Below are 8,630 nucleotides of genomic sequence, written 5' to 3' on the forward strand. Positions count from 1 at the left end.
CTCGACCCTTGCCTCGTTGACGCATGTGCTTGTGCCTCGATGCCTTGCCTAAGGCATTTGTCTGCCCGGCAGCCTGCCCGCCTCTCCCGGCCAGGCCAGCATCCAGCCCTCCGGGTCACCGTCACCCTGGCACCCCGGCTGCCGGGCCTGTCCCTGGCCATTTCCAGCCTGGAGTCCTGCATCGCCCTGGGCCCACACCCCCCGTCCCCAAACCTCACTTGCTCTGGGGTCAGCGCAGCCCCTTCCTGCCTGTTCTCCCGCCTCTTCGAGCCGGGACCCGTGACCCCCTTCCTGTTGCTGCCTTAGGATGCGGGTACGACAGCCCCAAGGACGGCACCCCCTCGAGAGGACAAGGGGCCTCCCTCCCCGCCTTCCCTGCCCAGGCACAGCCCTGCGCGCCCCCCTCACATAGGGGCTTGGTCTCTGGCTGCCGTCCCCCACCCCCACCCCGGGGACCCCCAGGCATGCTTCTTCCTCTCCGAAAGGAAGAGGTCCCAGCAGGCGAGCGCAGAGGGGCCACCAGGCCTGAAAGGCACCCCTCCCATCCCCCCTGGACGTCCTCCCGTGGGGCACACCCTTGGCTGTGCTCCCAGGGGATTCTCTCGTTTCCCTTGATCACTGCACCCAGGAAACCCCGTTTGCCTGACTTCACAGCACCGCGGGATGATGGGTCAATATCATCAGTCACTCCTGCCTGATGTGCTAACTGATTAATAACTTTATCTTTAGTGCAAAGTGACTTAAGATATATAAATCTATATTTATATAATTCACTTGTATCACTTGTATCACGTGTCTTCCCGTTGATCTTCAATTTGCCCCAGCGGGCGCCAGTAACATCTCCATTTGTCCCTGTCATGTGCTAGTGTAGCCCAGTGGTATCTGCTCGCTCCAGGAACAGGAAGAGCCTCTAACCGTTCATTCAGGGTTTTAACGAAGAAGTCTGTTTTTTTTTTTTTTTTTGCTTTTTTTTGGGTCACACCCAGCGATGCTCAGGGTTACTCCTGGCTTTGCACTCAGTAATTACTCCTGGCGGTGCTTGGGGGACCATATGGGATGCCAGGGATCGAACCCGGGTCGGCCGCGTGCAAGGCAAACGCCCTACCCGCTGTGCTATCGCTCCGGCCCCATTAACGAAGAAGTCTGACCATCTCGTACGTGGGTGGCCACGCGGTCTTTTGATGTCCCATGGAATCCAGTCAGTAACAGATCTAGTCCAGCAATTGTCTCTAAATTGCATTACATGTCCAGCCCCTCTGATTTTTGACGCCTTGGCAAATGAGACAGTGTCCCTGATTCTTGATCATCGATGGAGGTCGGAACTCTGGATTCCTTCTCTCACTTGAGTGAGACTTGATACTCCTAGCATAGCTTTTCTAATTCCTCTTTGGGATACCCAAATAGCATTCTCATCCTGTTTGCGTAGGGCCCAGGTCTCTGAGACGTATGTTAGTGCAGGAAGTACGGTGGAATCGAAAAGATGTGCCCAGAGTCGGAGATCCTTCATCCTCTTAACCACTTCTTCAACGCTCTTGCAGGCGTTCCACGCTGCTCTCTTCCTCCTGTGCAGTTCTGGTGCCAAGTCGTTCCTCATGTTGAGTTCTCGACCCAGGTACACATAGCTGCTGCATTCAGAGATGTTCATTCCATTGAGAGCAAATGGAGCATCAGGGACTAGTCCGTTTTTCATGAGCATCGTCTTGTTGAGATTCAGCTGCAGTCTGACCTTTCCACACTCGTGGTTGAAGTCGGCCAGCATTTGTGCCGCTTGGCTAATGTTTGGTGTTATGAGAACGATGTCATCAGCGAAGCGGAGGTGGTGTAGTTGCCGATTGTCTACCTTCACTCCCATTCCTTCCCATTCCAGTTGTCGCATGACGTTCTCGAAGGTGGCACTGAAGAGTTTCAGTGAAATGGTATTGCCCTGCCAAACCCCTCTCTCTACGTCAATGATCACTTCCTTGTAGAATGGTGAGATCCTGGTGGTGAATCCATAATACAGCTTTCGGAGGATCCTGATGTACTGAGTTTGAATGCCCTGTTTGGCCAGGGCTTCAATGACCACTTCAGTCTCAACAGAATCGAAGGCCTTCTTTAAGTTGAACGTCAGACAGAGCGGCATCTTGAACTCTCTCGAAACTTCAATGAGTTTGGTCACCGTGTGTATATGGTCGATGGTGCTGAATCATTTTTGGAACCCGGCGTGCTCGCATGGTTGTCCTTTGTCTAGTGTTCTGCCATTTCTATTCAGGATGACATGAGTGAACAACTTGTAGATGACAGACAGCAGGCAGATTGGCCGATAGTTGCCTATGTCGTGGATGTCTGATGTTTCCCTTCTTGTACAACAGAACAGTCCTGCTGGTTTTCCACTGGGACAGAACCTTGCATTCAGACAGGTAGCGTGTGAAGAGCTGAGCCAGTGTATTGATGAGTACTGGTGCTAGATTCTTCAGGCGTTCAGGTCTGACCTTGTCTGGACCAGGTGCTATACACATCTTTACCAACAAAACGGCATGTCGGATTTCAGAAGGGAGGACGTTGGGAACGACATATCCATCCTGCAGAATTTGGTACGTGGGCAGGTGGACGTGGCTGTCAAAGAGATCTGAGTAGAAGTGGTGAATAATCCTCTCCATTGCCTTTCTGGAAGATGTGATAGATCCACCGGGACGTCGGAGGGCAGTCATCTTGGTCTTGTAGTTGGCAAAGGACAAGCGAGCGTTGTGAATACTTTTCCCGGCTTCTGCCACATTGGCCAACGCTGTTGCTCTTCTCTCTTTGAGGTCTTCCTTTATCGCATCTCTGCACAGCTTTGTGAGCTCGGACATTAGCTTGTGGTTGCCTGAGGCTCGCGCCAAACCACGTTGACAAATGAGCTTGAGAGTGTCCGAAGACAGGCGTCTGTGGCTTTCTCACTCTCGGCATTCTTCGCACAGACATGGAGGTGCTGAACCAGTCGATCATATTCCTCGTCGATGTTGTCAAGGACGGCATCTTCCCACGTTGCTGCAATAGTGCCAAAGAGCTCCCAGTTGGTGGTCATTCTGGGAGTTCTCTTCTTAAACTTTGCAGACTGTCCTCCCCGCTCTGTGAAGTAGAATTTCGCACAAAGGAGACGGTGGTCCGATCCCGTTTGGAATTTTGGGACAACAGTGACATCGGTCAGGCAAAACCTTCGACTGAATATGATGTGGTCAATTTCATTGTGGAACTGTCCACCGGGAGACTCCCATGTCCAGGGATGCCGCACTCCAGGCCGCTCTCCGGACACTTGGGCCAAACCTCACGCACAAGAGAAGCCCCACAAAGCCAGGTAAGCAGAACTTTGTGACCTTGGACTCTAGGCTCAATGAGACCCGAAAACAAGATCCTCTGTCTGCCTCCTCCAATCTCCGGCACCTTAGGGAGGGGTCAAACCCAGATGCCCCACCCTACCCAAGCCGGATAAAGACCTCTCCGGCCGACCGCCACCACCTCCACTTCCCAGCCACCTCCACGCTCCAGGCTGCTCTCTGGACCATAAGACACTTAATACCCATTTTCCATAATTCCCGCACCATATTCGATAGGGTTCAAATGTGGTGTGAACCATGGGAACACCTCTAAGGGCGACTGGAGGCCGCCCTAAAAGCCTCCATCCCTAAAAAGCCTCATATTTATATAATTAACATATATAAATTTAATAAATATACTTTATATTTGTCACTTCACTTGTCACTTGTCATCCCGTTGATCTTCGATTTGCTCGAGCGGGAGCCAGTAATGTCTCCATTTGTCCCTGTCATGTGCTAGTGTAGCCCAATGATATCTGCTCGCTCCAGGAACAGGAAGAGCCCCAAACCATTCATTCAGGGTTTTGACAAAGAAGTCTGACCATCTCGTAGGTGGGCGGCCACGCGGTCTTTTGACGTCCAGTGGAATCCAGTCAGTAACAGCTCTAGTCCAGCAGTCGTCTCTGAATCACATTACATGTTCAGCCCATCTGATTTTTGACGCCTTGGCAAACGAGACAGCGTCCCTCATTCGTGATCGTCAACGGAGGTCGGAACTCCGGATTCCTTCTCTCACTTGAGAAGGAATACTCCAAGCATAGCTCTTTTGATTCCTCTTCATGTTTTATATATAAAATATATTTGTATCACTGTATCACTGTCATCCCGTTGCTCATTGATTTGCTCAAGCAGGCGCCAGTAATGTCTCTATTCGTCCCTGTTGTGTGTAGTGTAGCCCAGTGGCATCTGCTTGCTCCAGGAACACAAAGAGCACGTTGTTGTTACTGTTTTTGGAACATTGAATACATCACGGGTAGCTTGTATTTTTTCCTATGTTAAATAAATTTAGTAAATAAATATAAATAGTAAATAATAAATAATAAATAATTTAGTAAATAAATATAATATGAGGCCCCCATAGCCATGCCACTGGACTCCGTGCCAGACTGTTTTCACTCAGGGTGCCCCAGAGGGCCAGAGGGAGTACTCGAGAACCCTCCCTGCCCCAAGGGACCCAGCCCTGGCAGGCAGACTCCACTACCCAACCACTGCCACGCTCCAGGCTGCTTTCTGCTTCGAGGCCGTGTGACGCACTTCCTACCCATTTCCCACAATTAACACAGCATACTTGATGGAGTTCAGACAGTAGGCAACAAATCAGAGAAAGGAATATATATACATATATATATATATATATATATCTCAGAGAGCCCGGCTAGCTACCGAGAGTATCCCGCCCGCACGGGCAGAGCCTGGCAAGCTCCCCGTGGCATATTCGATATGCCAAAAACAGTAATGATAGGTCTCAATCCCCTGACCCTGAAAGAGCCTCCAACCATTGGGAAAGGAGAGTAAGGAGAGGCTGCTGAAATCTCAGGGATGGGAGGAACAGAGATGTTACTGGTGCCCACTCAATTAAGTCGATGAACAACAGGATGACAGTGATACAGTGAAATAAATATGATTTATAAAGTGATTTGTTTGTAATTGGTGGAAGTACACATCTTACTTCCTGTCTCGATATTGAATGCAATGGTATCCCCATCATTTTATCCCTCTTTGTAGCCTGCAAACAGTTTCTTTTAAAAAAAAAAAAACTTTTTTAGCAGAAGAGCTAAGAGATTCAACACAGGCAAAGAGGCCCAGCCCGCCACCCTGCCCCGCCTCCTCCCCCACCAGGGAGAATCCGGCATCGAAGCTACTCGTCCCCCTTGAGGGCTCAGGCAGGGCTGCGGTCCCCTAGAGCCCGGCCCCAGAGCGGTGGCAGCTGAGGGCAGCCCGGGACAGTGTCAGGCTGATGGGGCCCCCGCAGCCTGCAACCCGCCGTCCTGGGGTGCAGCTAAGGTGAGGGCGCGGGGGGGGGGGGGCAGGCGCAGGGCCTCTGCCCCTTGTCCGGGCTGTGAGGCTAGCTCAGGTGCCTCCATGCTCCCTGACCTCCGTCCAGCGGGAGACCAACTGGATGCAGGGCCTAGATGCAGACGTGGGCAGGCTGGCCCGTGGCCGGGGGCCCGTGGACAGGAGATGAGTGGACAGGCCCCTGGCTGCTGGGCCCGGGCGATGCACACAGAGATGAGATGACCTCAGCAGCTAAGCCTGCACTGGAGCCCCGGGTCAGGTCACGTGCCCAGCGCGTGTGTACGTGGTGAGTCAGGGCTGGAGGAGCTGGGCTCCAGAGACAGAGGGGCCGAGAGCGTCCGGGCCCCAGTGCGGGCGCCGGGAAGACGAGGGGAACAGGAGACGAGAGGGAGGAATCCCTGATGAACGTAGAACCGAGAGGAAACAGACTCTCTCTCGTCCTTGGGAATCCAAGCTTCCGGCTCCATCTCGGCTCTGCAGACCACAAACAGCCCCGGGCCCGGTCCACTGACCAGCAGCCAAGAGCCCGGCCCGCACCCAGTGGGGCCCAAGGCCGAGACTTCTGCTCCGCCTACCCCCTGCCCGTGGAAACCTCCCATCCCGCTTGCCCGGCCTCCCCGCAGCCTCTCTTCCTGTTGGGGTGCAGGGGTGGGGTGGGGGGGCGCAGTTCTTTCAGAGCCTTGCTCCTTGTCCCTCATCATCGGCTTCTTCCTGCGGCCACCGTCTGCCTCCCCTGCGTGCAGTGATGTCCGGAGGAACTGCACGGAAGGGAAGCTACTGAGCCCGAGCCCGGCTGGGGACAACCGAGCCGGGGGGAGTTTTGTTGTTCGTTTGTTTTTTACCAAACGGACCGGCCGGGAGAATGAAGGAGATTTCCCAGGACCGAGGAGCCTTGAGGGGCGTGTTAGGGCGCGGATTGAGATCTCCCTATTACGACAAAGAGACTCCAGAGACTGCAAACAGCAAGCAGGGTTTATTGTAAGACTGGCTAGCCAGGGTCCAGCCGCCTACACGGACACGCAGGTCCAGCAGGTTGGGCAAAGGACCCCGAGCTGCCCCAAAGGAGATCTTATATAGGCCTTCCCCGGCCGTTACAACAGAGCCCGCGCCTTTCATAGCCAATAGATTTGTAATATTGCAAACTTTCTTAACCAATCCATTTAAAAGGACTTCACTCCTTAGCCTATGGCTTTAGAGATCAGTATTCACGCCAATATTCAGGAATGTCCCCGTTCTGGGGGCAGTCCCGGGTCTTGTGATATGGGTCGTGTGATATGGGTCTTGTGATCTGGTCTGACCACCACCCTTCTTGCGACCCAGGGTGTCCGTATCCAAATTCCTTGCTCAGGGACAGATAGACAAATTATTCTAGGTAAAAAGTCTTAAGAAAGCTAAATAGATTCCTGTGGTCTGTCCTGAGCCAGTTCCTCACAGGGCCGTTAGCCGTGGCCGCGGGGACCCCTCCCAAGAGCCCCCGCGCTCTCTGGCTTCTAATGCCGCATCAGGGCCCCTTCTCAGAGGGGGGGGTCAGCCCGCTGCGGGGGGCCTGGTCTTGCGTGTTGTGGCCCTGGTATACCAGATGCCTGGGCACCTGGTGGTCTTCGTGGCGGCCCCGCAAGCAGGCCTCTTAGATCTCCCACCAAAAGCGCCCCCCCGCCCCCCCCCCAGTGTTCAGGGGAAGCAACCGGTCCCCAAAGGTGGCTCTGCCTAAGCGTTATTGGCAGGGGAAGGACCTTCCGTCAGCCGAGCGGTTCCTCGTTTTCTGGAGAAGGAAATTGAGGCTGACAGTGACGGTGACGCACGCCCAGAGCTGGGCAGACATCGGGGACACTGCGGTCCAGACAGATCTGGGACCCAGGGCCGCGACCCCGAGGCGGCGGCAGCGTGGAAGACGCCCAGGGCAGCGGGATGTCTGACCAGTTTTGTTTTATACCAAGAAGCCTCGTGACCTCCAGACTGGGGTCACGACGACGGAGCCCATCGGTCACTCTCGCCCCCACGGAGGCTCTGGCACGTGGCCACGGTTGGAGCAGTTCCAGGGCCAAGAGTTCGGGCCGCAGATAATTGAGGAGAAATACGAATTAGGTGCCTCTCCATCAGAGTTCTCCATTTGAATTGCTAATCAGGCCGGATCCCGGCAAATGCAGAAATCAACATGGACATAAATTACTTGGAAATTGCCAAGCTCCGAGGCAGGCAGGGGGCCCACGGCCCCCCCCACCCCCCCATTCGCCCCGAGAATGGCTGTTCCTCCAGACAGACGCCGCCCCCCGCCCGGGTGTAGCGTTGCTGAGCTGCTCAGAGAGCATCTGGGTGGGCAGCTTCGAAACACAGTTCTACGGGACAAGCTTAGCCACGCCAGTGACAGCGATGAATACGCGCTTTCCACACAGTTGTGTATGTGTGTGTGTGTGGGGTGGCAACCTGGGAGCCAGAGCCCTGCCTGACACACTGCAGCCTGCAGCAAGTGTGAGGCTCACCCGGCATCGCCCTCTTGGCTGACCGAGTGCTGCATTTTCGGGAGCCCGGTGTCACCGAGCTTCCTTGCCGGGGGGGGGGGTGGCGGTGGCGGGGGGGGGGCAGGGGAAGGCTGCATATGTTTGGGGCACACATTCAGAAACGCAGTTCTAGGGGCTGGAGCGATAGCACAGCAGGGAGGGTGTTTGCCTTGCACGCGGTCGATCCGGGTTCGAGTCCCAGCATCCCATATGGTCCCCTGAGCACCGCCAGGGGTAATTCCTGAGTGCAGAGCCAGGAGTAACCCCTGTACATCGCCAGGTGTGACCCCCAAAAAAACCCCCAAAAAACAGAACTGCAGTTCTGGCCGATTCAGTGTGAGTTTTGCCCGTGGTGCTTGGGCGGGTGGGGGAGGGGCAGCTCCCACCCGAGGGCAGAGAAGCCCCCAACAGCGGCCCCTCTGGCCAGCACCCGTCCCAGACAACGGGGGCTCTGCAAGCGTGCAGTGGGCCTTCTCTGCTGTCTCTGAGTGACGGCAGACCAGAGCCCGGCCGGCCCCTCCCACGACAGTGCTCACTCGGCAGCCAGAATCTTCTCTCCGCTCCCCCAGCCTCACAGGTGCCCCCTGCCGCTCGGGACCAGAGCCCTCCCCACCTTGGGCCTCCACCCCGGGGGCGGCCTCGTTCCCATCCCCCGGGCCCCCGCCCTGCTTCTACCTGATCACAGGCAGAAGGCCTCATTTCTCCCCCGCCCCTGAATTCTCCTTGACCTTTTCCGCCCCCTCGGATCATTCTCCGCAGACTCTCCCCTCTGTGCTAGTGA

This window comes from Sorex araneus, chromosome X (genome assembly GCF_027595985.1).
Source record: "Sorex araneus isolate mSorAra2 chromosome X, mSorAra2.pri, whole genome shotgun sequence".
NCBI lineage: Eukaryota > Metazoa > Chordata > Mammalia > Eulipotyphla > Soricidae > Sorex > Sorex araneus.